The sequence below is a fragment of the Spermophilus citellus genome (assembly GCF_964194105.1).
Source record: "Spermophilus citellus genome assembly, chromosome: 14".
Classification (NCBI taxonomy): Eukaryota; Metazoa; Chordata; class Mammalia; order Rodentia; family Sciuridae; genus Spermophilus; species Spermophilus citellus.
The window spans coordinates 28057367-28084064 of NC_138194.1; the positions used below are offsets into that span (position 1 = coordinate 28057367).

General features: G+C 38.2%; 1 pseudogene across 1 annotated transcript; it reads left to right on the forward strand.

Annotated features, from left to right (window-relative positions):
- The first annotated feature begins 20470 nt into the window (after positions 1 to 20470).
- On the forward strand, positions 20471 to 21294 carry LOC308633241 (NADH dehydrogenase [ubiquinone] 1 beta subcomplex subunit 9-like; annotated as a pseudogene). The gene is made up of 2 exons: positions 20471 to 20565; positions 20805 to 21294. The product of its transcript is annotated as an NADH dehydrogenase [ubiquinone] 1 beta subcomplex subunit 9-like (transcript).
- Positions 21295 to 26698: the final 5404 nt, after the last annotated feature.

Genomic DNA, 26698 nt, shown 5'->3' on the forward strand with positions numbered 1-26698 from the left:
ATGCCTTGGTGAGGGTGGAGAAAGAGCCACCAAAAATAGAGAAAGAGGGTGGATCTCTTTGTGTTCTGTGTTCTGGACAGAGCAACCCCAGAGGTTTCTGAGAGGGTGGTAGAAAGGCTCAGAGGAGAGTTGAGTCAAGTAACACAATTTGGGAAGGGCATGGGCCACACAGGGAAATAACTGGCTCTGTGGACTGGGGCAGTGCCCTCAACCACTCAGAACGTCTGTTTCTTTATCTGTAAAATGTGGGTAATAACTACTGGCAGCGTCCAGGTGATGGTATTAGGAGGAGATCTGGGTATTCCATTGCTTGCACTTGGTAATTCCACAGGGAGGGGTTGGCGGTAGGGGAGAGCAGGGCGGGGCTGTGTTCTACCAGCACAGCTCTACCTAATGCAGCCTGAACCTGTCCAGTAACCAGTTTAGTGAGCCCTCTTAATTCACCGGGACTTAAACGTGAACTGTTTTTGTTTTCCTCCAAGTATGCTTTAACTATGCTGTCTTAAACCTTCCTGTTTGGTGTCTCTTGACTTCTTTGGAAGATTGTATTACTTTCTAGCTACTTTTACTTGTTAAAATCGAATCCTGCCTTGAAACCAAAGGATGCAGTTCTGAAAAAGGCCCCCTCTTAGTTAAAGTCTTTAACCTTCTGTTCCTCTCCCTGGGGGCTTAATTGAGGACACTGTCGTGGAAGAGGATGGACATGCCTGCCTTGCTCTTGTCCCCTCTTTCCTTCTTCTTTCAGGTAGGCTCCTGAGGCTGTGTTGGGTGTGAATGTGTAGGGGAAGAAGATGGAAAGGGGATGTAGTTCTCTCTCATGCTTCTCTGCAGATCCTTCACTAGATTAAAAACACCTATGTGACAGGGACCTGCTCTCTGGTGGGCCCAGAAGAAACTTCAGAGGGGGGCCCATCACACTGCCTCCTTCCCTGATGTAGGAGATGGGCTATTGCTCTTTCTTCTGCCTCCACTGGTCCTCTGACTCCTGCACTGGGCAGAGCTCCATCTTTATGCTGAGGTACCCTCACCTAGAAGGCAGTTTTCTTCTTGGTGCACCAGCAAGAAGGCCAGGGCCTGGCCACCTTCCCTGGTATCCACTTGACCCCAGGGAAATTCATGCACCCTTGGAGGCAGTGTGAATGCCCCTTGATGCCCTCCATCTCTGCCTTGCCATTCCTTCTTGAATTCTCTTCCCCTCTGTTTAGGTAAGATGGTCAAGTCTGCTTCTTAGTCAGACACCAAAGGCAGGCATCAGGATTGAACTCTCCTTCACTGCATTCTCTGCAACCTCCGGCTTCCTTTAAAAAAGGTTTTTGATTTAAAATTATTTATCATGTAAGGTATAAGACATACAAAACTACACATCTGAAACACATACATCAGATACTAGACACCTTTCACCCAGCACTGAACCGTGAGAAACATAACATCTTCAACAATTGGATCCCTTAGATGTGTTCAGTGAATACTGCATCTGGATCCCGTGTTTATCATGACACTTTGTTTGACCATGAAAGAAACCCAACTCTTAACTGGTCTAATGAAAAGAGGGGGAAATACTGGCTGGTGGACTTTTGCTCCTCTGAGTTTCTCTTGGCATGTTGACTTCACCTCCCAGGTTGTGGATCTGCAGAGCAATGAATGAGTGGTCCCAGCTCCACACCAGACAGGATATGTGGCCCAGCTTTAGCCAGAAAAATTCCAGGAAAGTCCTCTGACTATCCTTGAACTAGTTATTGTGGCTCTGGGGATTGAGTATTACTACATTAGGCTGAACTTGGATTGTCAAGCGTAAGTATTTTATTTCTTTTTTTTTTGGGGGGGGGTTTGGCTTATTATTTAACAAATTCTCCTATTCCCTCCAAGTATTTTATTTCTTTACCTTCTTTTTATTTTTTTGGTATCAGGGATTGAACCCAGGAGTGCCTAACCACTGAGCCACTTCCCCAGCCCTTTTTATTTTTTTTTTAAATTATTATTTTGCAACAGGATCTCAATAAGTTGCTTAGGGCCTCAACTTGCAATCCTCCTGCCTCAACCTCCTGAGTCACTGGGATTACAGAAGCCAACATGTTCGGCCATAGGTATTTTATATGTAATAAAATAAAATCTATTTTATTAGAGTATGAGAGGAGGCTCAGTACTAATGAATAGTCATTGTATAGATCTACTCCATTCTTTAAAATGCTTCATTGTATTCCGTTTTAGGGTTGTATCATTGCTTATTTGGTCAATCGATTGATGGCTATTAAAGTTGTTGCTGTTAGTTGAGGAACAGGCTGAACAAATGTTAGCTGCAGGGTGGGCTGAACACTCAACCCTCACCCATCTGGTTCCTTATCGCTTGTTTGCCTCAAAGCTGAACACTCAACCCCACTCAAGGCTGAACACTCAACCCCCACCTGTCTGGTGCAAGGGAAACCCACATCTGGCCCCTGCCCAGTCTGCCTGAAGGCAGAAGATGTCACCCTTAGCAACCATTATATGATCCAATCAAGGTAGCTTGCAGACCCAGAGACCCCATTAGATTTGAGCTATAAAACTCTCTCCTGCCAGATCTCACTCTCTCTCTCTTTCTTCTCTCACTTTCGCTCTCTTGCGCTTTGCTCTCCCCTGCCACTTTGCCCTCTCTCTTTTTTTTTTCTCTCTCTCTTTTTTCTCTTCCTTTCCTGTTAATCAGACATCACCGCAATAAAGATCTCTTGGTCCTCCGAGTGTTGTGGTCACTTTCCTTTCAGTTGCCATTTTTTGCATTATGAACAATGCTTCCAAGAACATTCTTTCATTTTTGTGAGCATGTGTAGATATTCTTTATAAGATAAATTCCTAGAGATGAAATTGCTGCCAAATGGTACATATGTTTTAAAATTTGATATATATGATTAAACTGTCTTTGATTCCATTTCTATATGACACTGCTTGTTTTCCCGCACCCCACAACATCAGTGTATGGCTTGACTTGTGACTCATAGCAAGCTATCCTAAAACTTAGTGGTTTTAAACAATGATTTATTTGCATACCACTCCAAAGTTCAGCAATTTAGGCAGAGCTCAGCTGGGATGGTTCATCTGTGCTGAATACAGTGTTCCTGTTGATTGGAGGTCAATGGCTTTATTTCCATGTCTGGCAGCTGGTTGGTTGATGGAGACAACTGGGCCATTCATAAATATCAGCTAGTTTACTACTGGTGGCCAAAGGATTCCTAAGAACAGCAGGACAGCAGTCTTATTGCGTGAAGACTTTTCAAGCCTGTGTCTGGGTAACATTTGCTAATGCCCCTTTAGCAGAAGCAAGTCACATGGCCAAGCCCAGAATGTAGGGTGGAAAGGTAAACCACACCTTTTAATATCAAAGAAGCTGCGAAATATTGTGGTCATTTTTGCAATAGATCATAGCCATATTATAATTTCCTATTAATTTTGACCAATATTATTGGCAAAGATTTTTATTTTTATGATATATTCCTATCAATATCTCTAAGCTAATCTAGAGTTTCAATTCAGTCCCTATCAGAATTCCACCTATCTTTTTGGAGAAATGGACAACTTGATCCTGAAATTTGTATAAAAATGCAAAGTCCCCAAATAGCCAATATAATCTTTAAAAAAAATTACTACTCAGTTATTGTCTGCCACTTAAAACACAATATTAAAAAGAAAAACCAATTTGAAAGCACACACACACACACACACACACACACACACACACTCTCGTGCACAATGTTTAGGTGCTAGGGACTTGAACCTAGGACTTCACACCTGCTAGGCAAGTTCTCTACTGAGGAGCTATACCTTCAGTCCCTATATAGACATATTTTTGGTATTGTATTTGTTGGTTTTGGGATCAGAGTAATACTAATTTTATAAAATGAATTGGGAAGTCTTCTTCTTATGCTTTCTGAAAGAGATTGTGTAGAGATGATGTTAATTCCTTTTTTACTATTTGGGAGAATTTCCCTATGAAACTATGTACTTGGGTAGCTCTTTTGGGGAAGGTTTTAAAGTTATTAATTCAGTTTTTTTCAATAGTTATAGGGTTATTCAAATAATTTACTTCCTATTGGAAGATAGTTTGCTTCATATTGGATGATAGTTGGTGTTTGTCAAGGAAATGGTCTATTTCATCTAAATTGGCAAATTTTGTAGAATTGTCCATGGTTTTCACTCAATTTTTTTTTATATGTCTGCAAGATCTATAGTGATATCTCATTTCACTCCTGGTATTTTTTTTTAAAGTTTTGTGATGCTAGGGATGGAACTCAGGGTCTCACCTGTGTTAGTCAAGTGCTCTACCACTGAGCTACACTCCTGTTGCCTTGCTGTGGTAATTCATATCTTCTCTTTGTCAGTCTTGCTAGGAATTTGTAATTTTTATTGATTTTTTTTCAAAGAACCAACTTTTTGCTTCATTTATTTTCGTTATTGTTTTTCTCGTTTCAGTTTTTCATTTTGATTTCTTGAATCTCCTTTGTAGATAAGGTCCCATTTTTCTGACTGCTTTTAATAAATTTCCTTTTAATTATAATATGTCTTGGCCTGAATTTCCTTGAGTCTATCTCATTTTGGGTTTTCTCAGCTTCTTGAGCCTGTAGATTTATTTTCTCTTGACAAATTTGGAACATTTTCAATTCTTAACTCTTTGAGTAATTTTTTAGTCTTATGTTCTTTCTCCTCTTCTTCTGGGACTCTGATCACATAAACATTGGCTCATCTGTCAGGTCCTTGCATCTGTTTTATTTTATGAAGCCTATTTTCTTTTTATGGTTTTGATTGGGTAGTTTCTATTGCTCTATTTTTTGGTTCACTGATTCTTTCCTCTGTCCTCTCCATCTGTTGTTCTATCTACTAGACTGCGTTATTGTATTTATGAATTCAGAATTCCCTTTGGCAGGAGATTATAGCACACCTCTGCAGTTCCAGCACTCAGGAGATCAAGGCTGGAGGATTAATTGAGCCAAGGAATTCCACTCCAACAGAGCAAAAACCTGTCTCAAAAAACAGAAACAAAGCAAAACTCCTTGTTGGTGTTTCTTTATTTCCTCTATTTCTTTGTTGCAACTTCTGATTTATTTACTGAGGCTATATATATTTTCATTTGTTTCAGGATTTGTAATTATTCACTGAAATGTATTTATTATGATTCTTTAAAATCTTTGTGAGATAACTCTAACATCTCTGCCCTTACCATGTTCATATCCATTTATTACCTCTATGTGTTCAGTTTGAGATCTCCCTAGTTCTCAGTATCCTAAGCGATTTTTTCTTTTTAATTTGGAACCTGAACATTTTCATATTATATTAGGTGAGTCTGGATTTTATTTAAGCCTTCAATTTCAACTTACTTTCTCTGATGTGGCTTTCGAAGGATATAAGGTTCCCCCTTATTAGTGCCAGGTGGAAGTGTAAGCCCAGGTTCCCCATTTAGCCTCTGCTGACACTGAGCAGGGACACCTTATCACTTCCTGGTGGGGTTAGAGTTCTGGCTTCCAATGTGGTCTCCACTGACACCCCAGGGGTTGGGAAGATGACCTCATTATTGTTGGATATAGTGGTTTGCATATGAGATGTCCCCCCAAAAAATCTCATGTGTAGGTGATAAAGAAATGTTTAGAGGTGAAACAATTAGCTTAGGAGAGCTGTAATCTAATTAGTGGATTAATCCACTTGATGAATTAATAATTTTAATTAACTAGATGAGGCAGAGCTGGAAGAAGCAGGTCACTGGGGGGATGTGCCCTTAGGGATTGGACTTTCCCCCTCCCTCTCTCCCTCTCTGCTTCTGGCTGCCATGAGTTGAGCAGCTTCCCCCAACATGCCCTTTCCCTATGATGTTTCTTCTGTGGAGCCAGCTGAACATGGACTGAACTTCTAAAACAGTGAGACCAAAATAAACTTTTCCTCCTCTAAGCTGTTCTTGTCAGGTGTTTTGATCACGGTGACGTAAAGCTGACTAACACATTGGGGAATTGTGAAAGTCCTGGCTCTCCACTAGACCTCCTTAGACACACCCCTGTGGGAGAGGGACGCCTTGTTACTGCTGGGTGGGGCTTGTTATCTGACGGTAGAGTGGAAAGACTTGCCTTCTACTTTGGCCTTTCTGACCCCACTAGAGAGTTGGCATACCTCATTGTAGCCCTGAGAGAGTAGGAGTAGATTTCCCAGATGGGCTTTGCTTAGAGGTGTGGGGTTGGGCCAGTTGGTTTCTCTGTGGTGTTTGGCCAGAGTAGAGTTATTGTGGTCTGAAAGTATTGTCTTGCTAAGCTGCTCCTTCTTTGGTCCTTTGGTTAGAGAGAACAGACTTTTGTTGTTAGTCATTGTCATTATTTTCCTGTCTTGTTGACATTTCCATGTTGTTCTCTTTGACTAGAAGAAGTCTGTGATGTATTAGATAAAAAAGAAGACCCATGGAGGTTTCTGCCACATCATTTTCTGGGCTTCCATCTTCTCTCCACCCCTTAGAGTCTTACTTGCTTTAGGTAGAATGTCCGGGTTTTTGTCCTCAGGGGAAGATGGCTTATTTCACATGATATAATGTCACCCAGGTTCACTCATGTTGCCGTATGTGACAGGACTTCCACTCTTACTTCTTCAGGTTTTCCCTTCCAACATTTCTGAAACCTGTTCCTCTTTCCTGCAAGCTACCCTGTGGCAGGTGTCTCACATTCCTCCTGTGTATGGAGTCTGAGGAAAGAGGAGAGAGCTCAGCTGGAACTGCACATGGTCTTTGCCTTGTATTAAGGTTTCTCTAATCCTAGGGATGTACTTTGGGCTTCACATAATTTTCTAGTCCAGCGAGAAGCTTCAAAACATAAAAGTTGCTCTTTATTTCTTCAGATTTACTCAAGTCTTCGTAGTAGTAGCGATTTCTGCGACTTCCTACTACTCAAATATAATGGCTTTCAATATAACACTTAGGCATAACATTTTATGGAGTTAATCTAAATTTCTTTCCTGAGCTGCCAACTTTCATATCAAGCTGTGTATCTGATATTACACGTGCATATTCAGTTTTCGGTATATTAACTACTTGTTCTATTTGTATTTGTTTGGATAGTCTATTATGGTTTGATATTAAAGGTCTCCCAAAGGCTCATGCGTTAAAGAATTGGTCACTTGCCTGTCATGCTATTGGGAGGGGATGTAACCTTTAGGAGGTGGGGCTTAGTGGGAGGAAGTTAGGTCACTGGAAGGGTACATGTTCCTGAAGGGGATGATGGGATACTGGCCTCTTCTTCTCCTTCACTTCCTGGCAGCCATGATGCTCTGTGCCATCATAGGCCTAAAGCAACAAGGCTCAATGACCAAGGACTGAAACCATGAACCAGAACAATTGTCCTCCTTCTGGTTGTTTATCTCAGGTATTTTGTCACAACCATGGAAATATGACTAACACAAGTTCATTCTTTTTCTCATTTTTACTTTTTGATGCAGCCTCTTTTCATATGTGACTTTCTTTGGTAGTGGATGTCTTTTTGGTCTCTGTTTTTTTCACTAACTCATCTTTTCAATTTTGTGCCAATCACTATATCATAATCCTGATTGGTTTCTCTTTCTAGTAGCTCTTGATATCTGTTGGGCAAGATCCCCCATTTTGTTCTTTTTCAAAATTATTTTGGCCCCTTTACATTCCATATTAATTTTAGGATTGATGTGTCAAATTCCAAACAAAACTTGTTGGGATTAAAAATTTTCAACTTTATTGAAATGAATTCGAATCAGTTTTTTTTTATTTGTTCTTTTTAGTTATACACGACAGAAGAATATATTCTGACATATCGTACATACATGAAATACAACTTCCTGTTCCTCTGGTTGTACATGATATGGAGTTACACTGGTCATGTATTCATATATGAATGTAGAAAAGGAATATCTGATTCATTCTATTATCTTTTATGTTCCCATTCTTTCCTTCCCTTCATTCCCCTTTGCCCAATCCAAAATACTTCTATTCTTTCCTACCCCTCTTATTGTGAGTAAGTATCTACATATCAGAGAGAACATTTGGCCTTTGGTTTTTTGGAATTGGTTTATTTCACTTAGCATGATAGTCTCTAGTTCCATCCATTTACTGGCAAATGCCATAATTTCATTCTTCTTTATGGCTGAGTAAAATTCCATTGTGTTGAAGTAATATTCTATTCATCTGTTGAAGGGCACCTAGGTTGGTTCCATAGTTCAGCTATTGTGAATTGAGCTGCTATGAATATTGATGTGGCTGCATCATTATAGTATGCTAATTTTAAGTCCTTTGGGTATATAGTAAGGAGTGGGATAACTGGGTCAACTGATTATTCCATTCCAAGTTTTCTGAGGAATCTCCTTACTGCTTTCCAGAGTGGTTGCACCAATTTGCACACCCACCAGCAATGTATGAATGTACTATTTCTCCCACATCCTTGCCAAAATTTATTTACTAGTATTCTTGATAATTGCCTTTCTTGTTGGAGTGAGGTGAAATCTCAGTGTAGTTTTAATTTGCATTTCTCTAACTGCTAGAGATGTTGAACATTTTTTTCCTGAATTAGTTGACCATTTTTTAAAGAATTTTTAAAATATTTATTCATTTATTTAGTTTTTGGCAGATACAACATTTGTTTGTATGTGGTGCTGAGGATCGAACCCAGGCCGCATGCATGCCAGGCGAGCGCGCTACCGCTTGAGCCACATCCCCAGCCCTAGTTGACCATTTTTATTTCTTCTTTTGTGAGGTGCCTGTTTAGTTTCTTTGCCCATTTTTGATGGGGTTATTTGTTTTTGGGGTGTTAGTTTTTTTCAGTTTTTTATGTATCTTGGAGATTAATGCTGTATCTGAGGTGCAGGTGGCAAAGATTTTCTCCCATTCTGTGGGCTGTCTCTTCACATTCTCAATTGTGTCCTTTGCTGTGAAGAAGCTTTTTATTTTGATACTATCCCACTTGTTGAGTCTTGATTTTACTTCTTGTGCTTTAGGGGTCTTGTTAAAGAAGTCAGTTCCTAAGCCAACATGGTGAAGGTTTTGACCTACTTTTTCTTCTATTAGGCACAGGGTCTCTGTTCTAGTGTCTAAGTCCTTGATCCACTTTGAGTTTACTTTTGTGCAGGGTGAGAGATACGGATTTAATTTCATTTTGCTATATATGGATTTCCAGTTTTCTCAGCATCATTTGTTGAAGAGGCTATCTTTTCTCCAATGTATGTTTTGGGATACTTTGTCTAGTGTGAGATAACTGTATTTATGTGGGTTTGCCTCTGTAACTTCTATCTGTAACATTGGTCTACATGTCTGTTTTGGTGCCAATAGCATGCTGTTTTTTTTTACTTTGGCTCTGTAGTATAATTTAAAGTCTACTATTGTGATTCCTCCTGCTTCACTTTTCTTGCTAAGGATTGCTTTGGCTATTCCTATTTAAAAAAAATAAATTTCTTGACTGCTTTTTCTATTTCTAAAAGGACCATCACTGGAATTTTAATAGATATTGCATTAAATCTGTATAGTGCTTTTGGTAGTATGGCCATTTTGACAATGTTAATTCTGCATATCTAAGAACATGGGAGATCTTTCAATCTTCTAAGGTCTTCTTTAATTTACTTCTTTAGTGTTCTGCAGTTTTCATTTTAGAGGTCTTTCACCTCTTTTGTTATATTGAGTCCCATGTATTTTATTTTTTTTGAGGCTATCATGAATGGGGTAGTTTTCCTAATTTCTCTTTCATTTGATTCATCACTGATATATAGGAATGCAATTAATTTATGGGTGTTAATTTTATATCCTGCTATTTTGCTGAATTAATTTATGAGCTCTAGAAGTTTTCTTGTGGAGATTTCGGGGTCTTCTAAATATAGAATAATGTCATCAGCAAATAGTGATAGTTTTCTTTTCTTCTTTATATTCCTTTAATTTTTTTCTTCTGTTTAATTGCTTTGGCTAGAGTTTTAAGGACGACGTTGAATAGAAGTGGTGAAAGAGGGCATCCTCTTGTTTTTTCCCACTTTTTAGGGGAATGCTTTCAGTTTTTCTTCATTTAGTATGATGTTGGCCTTGGGTTTAGCATACATAGTTTTTACAATGTTGAGGTGTGTTCCCACTGTCCCTAGTTTTTCTAGTGTTTTGAACATGAATGGGTGCTGTATTTTGTCAAATGCTTTGAAATAAATTAAAAAATTTGTTTTTAGTTGTAGATGGATTCAATATCTTTATTTTATTTATTTATTTTTATATGGTGCTGAGGATCGAACCCAGTGTCTCACATGTGTGAGGCAAGCTCTCTACCACTGTGCCACAACCCCAGCCCTGAAATTAATTTTTATACAACAAATGTATTCACTTTAAGTTTTCAATTGGTTGAGGTTTGACTAACATATATCCATATTACCATTACCTAAATATCTGTCACACAAATTATTCCCTATCCCTCTTCCCTTTTAATCCCTTTCTTAGCCCTAGCTCTAGACAACCACTGATCTGGCTCTTTATTATGTATTTTGTGTGTGTGTGTGTGTGTGTGTGTGTGTGTGTGTGTGTGTGTGTATGTGTGTGTGTGATACCAGAGAGTGAGCCCAGGACCTTAAGCACACAGGTAAGTGCTCTATCTATAAGCTATTTCTCCAGCCCTTTTAAAAATTATTTTACTTTGAGATAGGGTCTCACTAAATTATGCAGGCTGGCCCTGAACTTGTGATTCTCCTGCCTCCACCTTTTGAGTAGGTGAGATTACAGGCATGTACCACCACATCTGGCTTGTGTTTTTCTTTTTCTAGCACTTTATACATATGGAATAACATTACTTTTTTTTGTAGTTGTGTATGGACAGAATGCCTTTATTTATTTTTATGTGATGCTGAGTATCAGACCCAGTGCCTCACACATGCTAAGCAAGCGCTTTGTCACTGAGCTACAGCCCCAGTCCTGGAATAACTTTAAATTTATTCTTTTATGTCTGGCTTCTTTTGCTCAACAATCTTCCATATTGATAAGTGTATCTTTTTTTCTTTTCATTTTATTGCAAAACAATGTTTCAGGGTATAGAAATATCACAATTTGTTTAGACATTCGTCATATGATGAACATCAAGGTTTGCAGATCTGACTAGTAAAAGAAAACTTGTTATAAACTTTTATGGCAAAATTGTTATGGGACATACACTTTCATCTGTTTCATCTGTTTCAGATTAATTATGTTAAAAGTGATATCGTATGATATTAAAAGTAAGTATATATATAACATGGTAAGTATATATATAACATTTTAAGAAACTGCCAAACTATTTTCTAAAGCATCGTACTATTGTACACTACCAATTAATGAGAGTTACAGTTGCTTCAAGTACTTGACAATAGTTGGTTCCATATCTTTAAGATTTAGTCTTTCTAAAGAACATGTGGTGGTATAATGGCAACAGCAACAACAATAACAATATAATAATAATAATAATTTGTATTTCTCTGATAACTAAAGATATTGAGCATTTTCTGTGTGATTATTTTCCATCTCTGATTTTTTAAAAATAAACTTTTTAGTTATAGATGGACACAATTCCCTTATTTTATTTATTTATGTGGTGCTTAGGTTTGAACCCAGGGCCTCACATATGCTAGGCAAGTGCTCTACCACTGAGCCATAGCCCCAACCCCCATGATTTTCCTTTTATGTGTCTATTCAAGTTTTCTTTTTGCTGCTTTTCAGGTGAGTTGTTTGTTTTCTTATTAATGAGCCAAGTGCATTTTTATATATTCTAAATACAATAATTTTGTCTAATATTTGTATTGTAAATATTTTTTGCCAATCTGTGACTTGTTTTTTTATTTCTTGATGGTATCAAAGAAAACAAGTTTTAGATTTTGATAATGTTTAATTTATGAATTTTTATAGTTTGGATTTTGTGTCCTAAGAAAGCTTTACCTAACCAAAGTTCAAAAATATTTTTTCCTATTTTTTATAGGAATTTTATAATTTTAGGTTTTATATTTTGGTTATAATCAATTTTGAATTAATTTTTGTGTGTGGGTTGAGGTTCACAGTTTTTTTCATATGAATGTACTGTAGGTCCTTTTCTTTTTCCATACTAATTGTATCATCAGTTTGTCAGTTTCTCAAAAAAAAAAAAAAAAGGCTTTAGGGTTTAACATTAAAAATGAGTCAAGCATAAAAATCAGTTTCAGAAGAATTAGCATTCTAAAGAGATATGAACTTCCAATCCATGAGCAACTCTCTCCATTTTTTAGGTCTTCTTTAACTTCTATAATCAGCATTTTTGTTTTTCAGTATTTAAATCTTGCCCATTTTTATTTATTCCTAAATGTGTTTCATATACTATTAAAAATTATAGTGTATTTTAAATTTTAACTTTTAATTATTTGGAGATGCAGCTACTTTTAAAAAATGATCTTGCATGCTGTGATTTTGCTAGCTCATTTAGTTCTAGTACTCTTTTTGTACGTGATTTGAGATTTTTCTTTGTAGACAATCATGTCATCTGTGAATCAAGAATACACCTTTTTCAATTCATAAGCTTTTTGTTTCTTTTTCTTGTCTTATTGCATGGGTTAGGGCCTTCTGTAGTGTTAAAAGGGAGAAACACCTGAATTTTTTTTCCTTTTATTGTGATATAACTCATTGACAAGTCACTTCCCAAGAGAATAAATATGCCTTTTTCTCCTTCTAAAATCTGCCTTGAGTACAGTCATATTTAGAGGCAATCAAACACTTTGGCTTGAGAGGAGGGTAGAGTAAATTTCAGTGGTTTGGGAGAAGAGAAGGTGAATGACTTAAGACTTATGATGGCTCTTCTTGTGGGAGTAGACCCCTGCTGATTATGGGTCCCTGATGGATAGACTACAAATATCTCTTTGGGATATTTTTGTTCAGAAGAGAATGGCCATTCCTTTAACTAAGAGGATGGGTCTGTAGGCTAGAACATAGCCAATCTAACGAGAAACTTTTTGAAGCAAGTGTGGTTTTGAGTAGATGGAGGGATCCAGGGGAGCATCTACCTTCCAAAGTCCTTGCCAGCATGTAATAAGATCAAGCAGGTCAGCCTTTGCTTTAGACAAAGGGAGGACAGCATCCAATGGCTATACTGTGTGTCAGAGATCTGATAATTCCAGTGGCTGTGGTTTGAGAGATGCCAGAGTCTTGGAGTCTTGAATCCACTTGGGAGAAGATATTAGTAGGATCTCTCTTTGGATTGCATAAGACCCTGAGGTTTTTAGATGATCAAGAAAAGTATAAGAGCTTGGTGCAGTGGTGCACGTCTGTAATCATGCCTGAAATCGAGTGCCCCCGAGTTCAATCGCCAGTCCCAAAAAAAAAAAAAAAAAAAAAAAAAAAATCAAAGAAAAATATAAAAGCATAAGAGAGAGCGCCTAGGATGTTGAAAATGTACTTTCCACCAATCACACCAATGTGAATTCAGATCAATTTTAATTCTATGCAATAGAATAAATGAAATGTACTTGAATTCCAAGGATTTATATTGATGACAAGTTGAGATAGGTTTTATTTTTATTTTTTGGTACTGGGGATTGAACCCAGGGGCGCTTAACCACTGAGCTACATCCCCAGTACTTTTTATTTTGAGACAGAGTCTTGCTAAGTTGTTTAGGGCCTCACTAAATTGCTGAAGCTAGCTTTGAACTTGTGATCCTCCTATCTTAGCCTCCCAAGCTGCTGGGAGTACAGGCATGTGCCACCGCTCCCAGCTACAAATTGAGATTATAGAGACTCATAAAGATTAAATAATCTAAAGTGTTTGAACTTTTTTTTTTTTTTTTTGGTACTGGGGATTGAACTCAGGGGCACTCGACCACTGAGCCACATACCCAGCTCTATTTTGTATTTTATTTAGATAGTCCTACTGAGTTGTTTAGCACTTTGCTTTTGCTGAGGTAGCTTTGAACTCGCAATCCTCCTGCCTCAGCCTCCCAAGTCACTGGAATTACAGGCATGGGCCACCATGCCTGGCTAAAAATGTTTGAACTTTAATTAAGCACAGAATCATTTATTTTTCTTTGTAAAGAAAACATGGATTTGTAAAGGGTACCATAAGCAATGGTGTACTTGTGCTGTACCATTCTCACAGGTATAGGAAATTACATGGATACAGAAACATGGGGTCTGGAGCAGGTAGTTCCTATGCTTGACTTCGATTAGCATGTTTGGAGTGAAATGGAACCTAAAGTATAACAGCAGCAGTGAGCTGTTGGTTAAGAGACTCAACACTCTTTATTATAACTTTCCTACAATGAGTTAAATTAAGGCAAATATCTGAGCATATTTCCACTCTTTTTCTTATCAGATTAAGATTCATGTTAGTGGGTATTTCTTAGAGTTATCAAGGGAATGGACTTATTGTTCATGTAGAGGGTGGCAGCTCCATTTACCAGGGAGAACCTATTTAAGAACCCCACAGTCTTGGGCTCTTTCCAAGGCATTGTAAAATTGCTTTACAGTGTCTGATTTACTTTAAAGCTTCTTGTTATTGCAGTTTAAAAACAAAATCTATCCTGCACACATCCTGTTTGAAATAGAATTTTCTCCTCTGTTAGGTAGAGATAAAGAATGCAAGAATGGGCACTTTATAGCATTGGTTGCAATTTGATATTAGATGAAAATTGGCTCCAGTGCTTTTAATGATGAGGTTATGGACAAACGGGGCACAAATTAAATATACATTTGAAAATGTAGTTTTGTTATATCTAGAATAATTTTTTGTGTTTTTTCATATTTTTTATTGGTGATTCTATTTGTATATCATGGTGGGATTTGTTGTTACACATTTGTAGATGCACACAACATCACAATATAATTTGGTCATATAATTCCCCAGTATTTGTCCTGAGTAAGTTCTACACATATTAATGGAAAAAACCCCTCATTTTTCCTTCTTTCCTCTCCCCCACTTTATTCATTTTCTTAATCTTCTTTTTTTCTTTTTTAGAAGTGTATATTTTTATGTATACAGTCAAGATACTAATTCAACATTAAGAGCATTTAGACGTTGAGTAGTTCTCTTTATGTTTTTTTCTTCCTTTTTTTGAAAACAGGGTCCTCACTGTGTTGCCCAGGATCAAATTCATAAGCTTGAGTGATCCTCCTGCTTCAGCTTCCCAAGTAGCTGGGACCACAGGCATGTGCTACTCTGAACAGTAGAGGTTGGAGATTGAGCATCTCTAATCCAAAAAATCCAAACTACCAAATGCTCCAAAAATCTAAAATATTTTGAGGGTTAACATGAAGTCACAAGTGGAAAATTTCACACACAAGTGGAAAATGCCACTCTTGTGACCTCATGTGACAGCTCATAGTTAAAACTCAGGTACATTAAAAATATCATACAAAATCGCATCCAGACTATATATATATATATATATATATATATATATATATATATATATATATATATGGTGTATATGAAACAGGAATGAATTTTGTTTTAGATTTAGGTCCCATCCCTAACTTGGCTCTTGATATATATGCAAATATTTCAAAATCTGCAAAAATCTCAAATTGCAAATATTTCTGGTCCTGAGCATTTCAGGAAGGGCTACTCAACTGTCCTGTTTTGTTTCAGAATTCAGCAGCACACTCCTTATGCTGCATGGTGTACTGGAGGATGGAACCTGTTCCTATCTATCACAGGGACATAAACATGTAGAGCAGCATATCCTTGCTGAGCAGCCCAGGTGACTGGAGGTAGTGGTGGTGGTGATGTGGGATTGTGGGTGAAGGGCTCTTGGGCAGCACACTATTTTTCCCTTTGCAATCCTACAGCAGATTTATGTCTTTTTTGTTTGTTTGTTTGTTTTTCTTCTATGACACGTAGATTCTATCAAGATATATGATTTTTATTGGTAATCAAGTCTGTTTTAAAAACTAAAAACAAACAAAAACAAAACAACAACAACAACAAAAAAACTAACTAGAGATTAAATAACTAAAATGGGGTAAAATTATTAAAAGACAGAAAGGAGCCATTGTTCACAAAGCACCTTTAGCTAACATTTAAAGTCAGTGAACCCTATGAAAAGCATAAATGTGGCTTTTAATTTATGTTAGCCTATACATAGAGTTTCTCCAAAATCCTTTTTAATTTTTTTAAAATTCCACTTACAAGTTTTAACATTAAATGTTCTATGGAGTAGAGAAGCTTTAGTGCTCTTTCTATGTGATGTTATCTTTGAATTCCCTTTATCTTATATTATTTACTCAAATGGTTCTGAATTCTAGGAAGTGCCAGGCTTTGCTAAGTATTTGTCCATCTCATGGTCTTCTAAGTATTCAAGTCTTTGATCCTCATAAGAATTAAATCTTCCCATAAAATCAAAAGCCATGGTGATTTTCCATATCAATGGCATGATGGAAATTTAATAGATTATTTATTTATTTATTTATTTATATTAGTTGCTCATGACAATACAAGGATCTTGACATATCATACATTTTAATAGATTTCTGTATTTTGGTATAAATGTCTATACTGACCAAGGCCCTCACCAATGTTATATGTGTTCCCCTCAAATCATGGAAAGAGGAAGGTAGAAGGGTCCCTGTACTGTGCATGGGGCTCTGGGGATCTGATGCACATCTTCATAGTTTCCAAGTCAGTTTGTAGCATAGGAGTCAGGCTTTCCAGTGGGAAGCCTCTGAAATAATGAGGTTCCAATGAGGTTCCTACGTGCTGGCTCAGGAGATCAACCTAGTTAACTGGTTAACACTGAGTGAGGAAGCACCTAAGGAATAGGATTTTGCTGGGAGTTTCAAGGAGTTTTTCCTTCCATCCCCTCTCCTCTCCTCCCCTTCTTTCTTTTTCCCTCCCCTGCTTTCCTATCCTCTTTTCTTTCTCAGTTATGATCTAACCCAGGGCCTCACATATGCTAGACAAGTGCTGTACTACTGAGCTGCACTCCAGCACACTCTAAGAGTTTTAATATCGATTGGCCTTGACTATGGGCCACTGAAGCGTGATGAGTACTAGATTTGCTTCTTTTCGCTGATATCTTTTCTTAGGTAACCCCTAGGAAAATGCCAATCTTGTTCAGAACACCAATATTCATCTCATTCTGGAAATAGGGTTCCTTCCTGAGAGTGACTTCTTTCACTTGCCCTCACCCATTTCTCCCTGATGCTTTCTGTGACTCCTCCTGAGCTCAACCGGTCTCTTGACTTCTCTGGGAGGTCTCTATGGCTTTGATCTGGAAGGTCTTTCCCTGCCCTGTGCATCTGTCTTTGCTGGCCATTACATTCACTGGTTAGGTGCTGGAGAAGCTTCTGGTTTTAAGTAAATACTGAAACTCATCTGACTCTGTGCTACCTCTGGTCTCAGGGCAGAGGCTTCCTGTCCCATGTGAGTTCTTTAAACCTATCAACCAGAATAGTGTCATCTGCTGCTTCAAAGCTAGTTTTCCTTACAGGAACTATGACTAGGTATTGAATGCTTCTATAGTCAGATAATTTATCCAGCAATCCTAGGAATTAAACCAGAGACTCTGCATCTAATAGAAGAAAAAGTAGGCCCAAATCTTTATCATGTGGGATTAGTCCCAACTTCCTTAATAAAACCCCTATGGCACAAAATTAAAACCAAGAATCAATAAATGGGATGGAATCAAACTAAAAAGTTTCTTCTCAGCAAAAGAAACAATCTGTGAGGTGAACAGAGAGCCTACATCCTGGGAGCAAATTTTTACCCCTCACACATCAGATAGAGCACTAATCTCTATGGTATATAAAGAACTCAAAAAGCTAAACACCGAAAAAACAAATAACCCAATCAACAAATGGGCCAAGAACCAGAACAGACACTTCTCAGAAAAGGATATACAATCAATAAACAAATAAATGAAAAAATGCTCATCATCTCTAGCAATCAGAGAAATGCAAATCAAAACTACACTAAGATATCATCTCACTCCAGTAAGAATGGCAGCTATTATGAAGATAAACAACAATAAGTGTTGGTGAGAATGTGGGGGAAAAGGTACACTCATGCGTTGCTGGTGGGACTGCAAATTGGTGCAGCCAATTTGGAAAGCAGTATGGAGATTCCTTGGAAAACTGGGAATGGAACCACCATTTGACCCAGCTATTCCTCTCCTCGGACTATACCCAAAGGACTTAAAAATAGCATACTACAGAGACACATCAATGTTTATAGCAGCACAATTCACGATAGCTAAACTGTGGAGCCAACCTAGATGCCCTTCAGTAGATGAATGGATAAAGAAAATGTGGCATATACACATGGAATTTTACTCAGCAATAAAAAAGAATAAAATCATGGCATTTGCAAGTAAACGGATGGTGTTGGAGAAGATAATGCTAAGTGAAGTTAGCCAATCCCCAAAAAACAAATGCTGAATGTTTTCTCTGATATAAGGAGGCTGACTCATAGTGGGGTAGGGAGGGGGAGCATAGGAGGATTAGATACATTCTAGATAGGGAAGAGGGGTGGGAGGGAAAGGGAGGGGATAGGGGATTAGCAAGGATGGTGGAATGTGATGGACATCATTAAACAAAGTATATGTATGAAGACTTGAAAAAAAATCTATCCAGCAAAATGAGTGTCACTCTCTTTTCTGATGACAGATTTCCTCCCTAGCTAGTCCTACAACCAATCATACTCATCATCTAGACTTTCTGACTCAGTTTCCTCATTAACCAAGCAATCTTCTTCTTTTACCCACCACCCAAGCTTTGGTCTTCTGCACTCTTATATGTTAAAATTTATAGTTTTAATTATGATTTTTGATTCTGATTCCATGTAATGGAAAATCAAACCCAAATTAGCTTAATCAGCAGCGATCTTATTGAATCACACAACTAAAGTGTTTAGAAATGATAGTTTTTTTGGTCATGATTAGATTTAGGGACTCAACAGTGTTCCCAGGATCAAATTTTTTCCATTGGTTTTGATTCCCTGGGGGTAGACCCATTTTTAGATTTCACCTGGAGGTAAGATGATTGAAATGGCTTCAGGACTTCGTGTCATGGGATCCAAGTTCAGGGAAAATGACTGCTTCTCTCCTGGAGGTTCCAGTAAAATGGTTCCTGTGTTTTACATACATAAAATGGTTCCTGTGGTCACATGCTGGTCATGCTGAACCAAGCACCAAACAGAGGAATGGTTCCTCTGGTCAGATTTTAGTCTTGCGGAAAAGAAAGTGGGCTGATAATTGAGGGAATCTTCCGGAAAGAAGTCAGGTATAATGGCCAGAATTAGAGCAAATACCCAGAAGCAAACAAACCCAAAACCAAAATAGGTATTACTTAAAGAATACAAATCCAGAAAGAGGAATTACATTTTAATAGTGAAGTTGAAAATGTGAAATTTGAATAGTAGTTTTAATAATGAAGTGGTTTTGTCTCCTTTTATTTTATTTCTTAATTTTTTTGGCACCAGGAATTGAACCCAGGGGCACTTCTCCACTGAGCTACATCCCCAGCTCTTTTTTTATATTTTATTTAGACAGAAGGCCTCACTGAGTTGCATAGGGCCTCCCTAAATTACAGAGGCTGGCTTTGAGCTTGCAATTCTCCTACCTTAGCCACCGTAGTCACTGGGGTTGTAGGTATGCACTACTGCACCCTGGCAATAGTGAAGTTTTACTAGTGCACTTTAAAAGTTACATGGTAAGTAGCTCTGCAGGGCCTGGACATCAATCATTTCAACTCTGGTGCACTTAAAGACTATGCTGTGCTGCCGTCCCCAGGGAGTGGTTTAGGACAAAAGTTTAGGACCTTTTCTTTCTTCAGTGTCTCATTAACCATCACTTTCAAGATGGTTGCCTGGGTTCCAGATTTGAAAAAGTCCATTTAGAATTAGAGAGGCCAACAGTTGGCTCTTCATGAACTTTGAGGCCCTTGCTAGGGTCATAGAGAAAAGAAGTAGTAGGGAGTAGGGTGGGTTGTGAAGGGGTAAGAGGACATACCTTTGTTTAACTGATCCAAGTTTTAGCCTGTCCTGTTACATCTAATGGCTCTTGTATTCTGAAATAAACTATCTGGGCTCTGTATCCTCAGATTCAACCAACTGTAGATTTAAAATATTTTTTTGGGGGGGGGGAGGAAAAGAAAACTGGTATCTGTAATTGAATCTGTAACAGATTATTTTATCTTGTTTTTATTCCCTAAACAATATATTATAGCAACCATTTATATAGTATTTATACTGTATTAGGCATTAAAGTGATCTAGAGATGATTTAAAGCACATGGGAGGATGTATGTAGGTTATGTAAAAATATGCCATTTTATATAAGAAACTTGAGTATCCTCAGATTTTGGTATTCATGAGGGCTGGGGAATTCTGGAACCAATTCTCTGGAAATACGGAGGGACAACTATAAATATATACAAAGGAATATTATTCAGTATTTAAAAGAGGAAAATTCTGACAGATACTACAACATGGATGTACCTTGAGGACCTTATGCTAAGTGAAACTGACCAGTCACAAAAGGGCAAATAATGTAAGATTTCACTTACATGTGACATGCTGTCATCATCATCACAGGACGATCTCTTTCTGACAGAGGATGTAACTGGGAGAGTGGAGGTGCTGGCATTGGTGGGGAGGAGGGAGGAGAGGTACATTTCCTTCTTACATCTCAGAGTAGAGGGAGGAAAAGGGAAAAGTGAATGGCATACTTAGAAGATAAGTTGGGTGACAGCCAAGGTATTTGAGGAGCATTAGTTCTGTGCATGAAGTAGCAAGGAGATTTCTGCTGAAACTGAGGGTAGCATGTGAGAAATGTGGGTATAGGAAATTTGCTCTGGAGGCAGCCCTTGTGGCCACTAAGGACAGCAGAGCCTCTTGGTCTTCTCAGTGCCCACGGCTATGTGAACCACCAGCAGAAGATGTTGTGGTTTTATAAACGGGCACTGTGCCACCTTGAGTTATGGTGTGTCCACAGAGACAAATACCAGTACTTTGCTTGTTTGATTAGAGTGGGGTTTGAAGAACACAGGAATGAAAAGGATATGATAAAGGGCACCCAGCCCTTTAGGGGGGCAGAAGAAGAATTCTGGCACAATCAGCACCCACAGCCGTGTATCTTCCCTGACTCACCTGGGGGCACCTCCTATGAGATTTAGGAGTGCTACAAGATTCTGGAAAGGTGCTTAGATCACTAGCATCCTTCTGAGAAGGCACTGTATCCTGATTTATTTTGCCAAGAGAGAGCAGTGGAAGAAATTATGAAGGGGAAGATGGGAGCAAGAGGTTAAGCACCTGCAGGAGGAAACCCCACTAAAGCTCCTAAAACTCAAGCTTTGCCTCCTACCAGGAAGGTAGGTGATCTGCCCTCACTATGGTAGCACATTGTGACCAGAACATGACATTGGCCCATGTAGAGAGAGAGAGGAGAGACAAAGACACCTCACTATGCATGCATGCAAATAAGTTATAGAACATGCACACCCTTGCCCTAATAATAATAATAACTAAATATAGTCTGGTACGACTGAGGTATTCTTCTGCTGAAGACTACTGTGATGCCAAGTGACTGTGCCATGTCTTTGTTACTTGTCATTTATGCCACATAAAGAAAATTAGTCAGATGTATAACAAATCTTTTACTGTTTTTTTTCCAGTATTGAGGATTGAACCCAGGATTGGACCAGTGAGTCCTTTTTATTTTGAGACAGCGTCTCACTAAGTTACCAACGCTGGCCACGAATTTGCTAATCTCCTGCCCCAACCTCCCAAGTGGCTGGGACTATGGGTGTGTGCCACTGCACCCAGCTGTGATAAGTCATATTGATAGCATGTTATCATTTAGGGAAAACTTGGTAGCACAAGTAGCTAGAAATTTTACTTTGAGTATTGAGTTAAAGGCTTAATTAGCTGTGGTGACTAGAAGAAATATACAAAGCTTAAAAGAAATACTGAGGACTTCAAAATACTTTTTTGATTTTCTAAGAATTCCACTAATGGGATTTAGTATATTTTAGTTTTATTGATTTTATTTTTTTTAAATACACGACAGCAGAATGTATTACAATTCTTATTACACATATAGAGCACAATTTTTCATATCTTTGTATATAGAGTATATTCACGCCAATTCATACCTTTATACATGTTCTTTGTTTTTTCTTTGCATTACAATTCTTATTACACATATAAACCACAATTTTTCATATCTCTGTTTATATATAAAGTATGTTGACACCCAAGTCGTGTCTTCATACATGTACTTTGGATAATGATGTCCATCACATTCCACCATCCTTGCTAATCCCCTGCCCACTCCCTGGCCCTCCCACTCCTCTTTCCTATCTAGACTTCATCTAATCCTCCCATGCAAAGGACAACTCTCCCTAATAAAGGACAGTCTACAAACAGGAAAAAAAAAAAAGAAAATTGCCGTGGAATGGCATGTAAACTCACACATACAGTGGAGCAGTAGGTCCAAGCTCCGGATAATTCACCTGGTGAGACTTATCAAAAACACAGATTCTTGGGCTCCTGAGTCAGAATCCCTATGTTAGATAATAAGCTTTCATTTGGCTTTATTGTAACCAGCCTGGTATCAGCCAGTATGCTTGAGGAGACACTCTGTGCTAGATAATCATGGAAGAATCAGACAAAAATATAAAATACCAACGGCAGCCGTATGGATCAACTGGAAGGCTGGTTGTTGATACAGTTCTTCTGAAATAAACCACAGTTGACCAGAGAGAACACTGAGCTGAAAATAATTTTTAATGACTTGCATAGAGTGGAAAAGTTGATTTCTTTGCAGCAAAGTGGTTGAAGTTACCATATTTGGAACTCTCCTTAGAAATGGGTTGGCTCATAAGAAGCACTGATGTTGGGGAGAATGTTGAGCTGGCTTTCTCCTATATAATGAGCAAAATTAAAATAGTGTCTTAATATTAATATTTATTCTACTAAGCAGTGATGAGTGAGGAGGTTTATGTGCCCTGCTTTCTTCTAACCACGCCAAAAAGAGAGGTCAGGATTTAAGGTTGGAGCTTCATTTAAAATTCCCTCCAGGTTGGAGAGGGTTCTGGAGCAAACCCTATTTAAGACACGTAATTTCATTTCTGTGTGGAAGGAACAAAGAGCCTAGCCTTCATCATTTTCCATGGATTTTAAGACCCCCTTGGAAGTCACATTCAAATACTTACAAATTAAGCCTTTTTTTTTTTTTTAAAAGAGGCCCCGGGAAGGGGGTGTTTCAATGGAATTGGGTGAGGTATAGTGTTAAACTTTATTCCTTTTCCTTTTGTTCTCTTGGATAGTGCTCTAATTCTTTTTATCTGAAAGCATTTTATCATCTGTTTTTGTGATGTCAAGCATGGATTGATAAAGCCTGGATTTTAGAATATACGTAATCTTAGCCTTCCTGAACATGGAGGGGCTTTTCATCTGGAGCTTTTAACTTGGAGCCTGCGGATGACCTTCTGAGAGCAAGTGATATCCCTCAAATTGGATGCCAAGTTTCTGTACATCTTTTTTTCTAGGGGAGAAGACTCAGTTGTTTCCTTAGATTTTTCTAAGGGGCCTTTAGTCTCAAAGTGATTAAAAAAAAAAAAAACTAGTACAATCTTGATGCCTAATCCCAGTTCTCTGCAGGAATTTGGCAGTGCTAATCAGTGGTCGCTGGATTACCAGGTGTTCCACATCTGAACAATAGAAGGTAATCAGAGACCATGGAAAGTGGACCTCCCCACTTTGGGTCTGAGGGCAGCTTGGGCCGGTTCTCTCTCTCTCTCTTGATAATGCCTCTGTTCCTTATTTTGAAACGTGGGCTGCTAAAGAGGTTGAGGAAAGGGACTGAACTGGGAGTGGCCCTCACAGATGTTGCAATGCAAAGAGGGGTCACGACTCAGATAACCCTCCACCCAAGTGCGTTGCATCAAGCCAAGCCTGGACTTCACCTTGAACACTGAGATGTGCCAAGCAATGGTCTTCAAGACTAATCTTTTCATGTTGGGTTATCTTGCAAACTGAAGGAGGCTATATAAAGGGATTGTCCTGATAGTGACATGATAATTGATTTTTTATGAGACTATATACTTTAAAAAATTACTTTAGAATACTGATTCCTGTTTCCTTAGAACACTTGAGCATGACTAGTTATGTCCAGGAAAGAGAAGAAGAGATCATTTTTGAGTATCTAATGTATGCACAGGATTATCTTAGATGATTTCTTCTGGTAATTTATTTCATCCACAATCGACTCTGTGAAGTAGTGTCATGCCTGTTTTGTAGATGAGAAGGTGAGTTCCAGAATTGCCTAATACCAATAAGCTTGTGAACAGCCTCTTATGACTCAAGACGAGGACTCTGACGCAGTTTCAAAGTGATTTCCACCTATCACATGTCCCCTAAGCTTGAGATGCAGTGGGGTTAAGACCATGAAGCTTCTCTGTTCATCTCCTCTGTTAATGCTTGTCTAATTATCCCCCCGACCCGCTGCCTGCTGTTCCTCTTGCCTTCACATCCTCAAGTGTCCCTAATCAAAAACAACAATAAAACCAACAAAACACCTCCCCCAACAAAACAAAACAAAATAAATCTTTTTAAAATTTTTTTTATTAGTTGCTCAAAACACTACAATGATCTTGACATATCATACATTTGATTCAAGTGGGGTATGAATTCTTTTTTTTTCCACATGTACAGATTGCAGTCTCACATTGGTTATACAGCCACGTTCATACATACAGCCATATTAGTGTCTATTGTATTCTGCTACCCTTCCTATTACAAAATAAATCTTAAGCCTACTTCTTCCTTTCTAAGTAGATGGACTATTTTTCTTTCCTTAAGACTGGCTGTAAAAAGTTGCTTTGACTTTGTCTTCAGGTTCTCATTTCCATTCCCTCCTCATCTTGGCTTCTCAAACACCATGGGAAATTCTGAATTGTCAACTTATCTTAACAGCCCGAGGACTGACTTGATCTGGGAAGAAAAGTGACTTTGAGAAGATTGTAGAAAGCTGGGAAGTGGTAAAAGGACAGAAGTGGTCATCACGGTCCAGATGGATCGGAGCACGAGGGGGCTGCCTCTGCGACAGGGGCTAGCCTTCTCAGGAGCACAGTTGAGTACACAAGAGAAAACTGTGAGTTCCCGAGAAAAGCCAAAGTGCATGATGAGATTCACATGTGACAGAGGCATCGCATCGTCGCTGCCAAACTTCTTGCAATCGATGAGATCCTCCACCCTGCTCTGTGTTATTTTCCTGACAAGTCTCAGAAGTTGTTAAACTCTTCCGATTGCTTGTCTAATTTTCTTTGGTCTTATGGATTTTATTCCCACCTGTGTGCAGACCAAAATGTAGTCACAGACCCAAAGAAACGTCTATCCAAATTTCTAGAACTCTTTTATTTTAGTTTTTTAAACAACTTTATATTTATTTATTTAGTTAGTTGTAGTTGGACACAATACTTTTATTTATTTGTATGTGGTGCTGAGGATCGAACCCAGGGCCTCACATGTGCTAGGTGAGTGCTCTACCACTGAACCACAACCCCAGGCCCCTCTAGAAATCTTTTTTGTGTATTCTCACCTCTGCTAATTTGCTGCATAAATTTCAGTCTTCTCAGCATCCCAAGGTCCAATCCCCCTTTCTCTAACTCAACACAACTGCTTGATTCTTCTTGCGTTCTCTTTTTATATGTTTTTGTAGTACTTCACACCAGGTGATATATTATTTATTTATTTTTTGATCTCTCCTTGGTAGGAAGGAGGGCAGCTACTATCATATACTAGGATTACTATAATACTTTCAGCTTGGAGCATAGGGTTGGGCCTACAATAGGCCCTCAATGAAAATAGACACATTCTGTATGATGATGTATTGGTCAACAATTGAACTGCATATATAACAATGGTCCCATAAGATTATGTTGTCTAGTGTTGCCAAAGCTATCCTGGTTTGTGTAAGCACATGCTGTAATGTTCATACAATGAATAAATTGCTTATGGATATAATTCTCAGAACATATACCCATCACTGAGTGGTGCATGATTCTGATTCCATTAAATGATTTATGAATGCATGAACAGAGAAAGTTGGCTGATAACTTTTCTGTTCCTCCTGCTCATTTTTATTCAGGTCATTGTGGGAGAAACTGAGTGTGGTACAACCTCAGAGAGATACCTCCATATTCTTTTCTCTGCACTCTCTTTTCTGAGATGTAATCTGCACATTAGAGATGCTTTGAAAGCCCAACATGATTAGCTTCCTCTTTTCTATTCCCAAGTCTATCTGTGTTCCTTGTCTGGAAAAGCAAGGAATAGAAAAAAATTTCCTCGTCTGGAAATAGCAAATCTGTGTTTTTACTTAGTTTTTATTTTTATTTTATTTTTATTTTTTTGATGTACTAGGGATTGAACTCAGGGAAATTCTACTACTGAGCTATGTCACCATGCCTTTTTATTTTATTTTGAGACGAGGATTTCAGTAAGTTGCCTGGGCTGGCCTCAGACAGGGGGAAACAGATATCGAATAGTACTAATTAGAAACATATCTTTATATTATCTATGTCAGTTAAAAGTTTTCATATAAACAAACCTAAGCCCAAAATCAGAAAATCTAACAGAGAGGTCTTATTTGTAATACTAATGGTAACAATATACAGAAATGAACTATACAGAAAATATACAGAGTTTATATGAAGATAATATTTGGGGGAATTAAAGAGGATTCAAACAAGTGAAAATACATCTTATTTTTGGAGAAGAAAATTATATCTTAAAAAAATT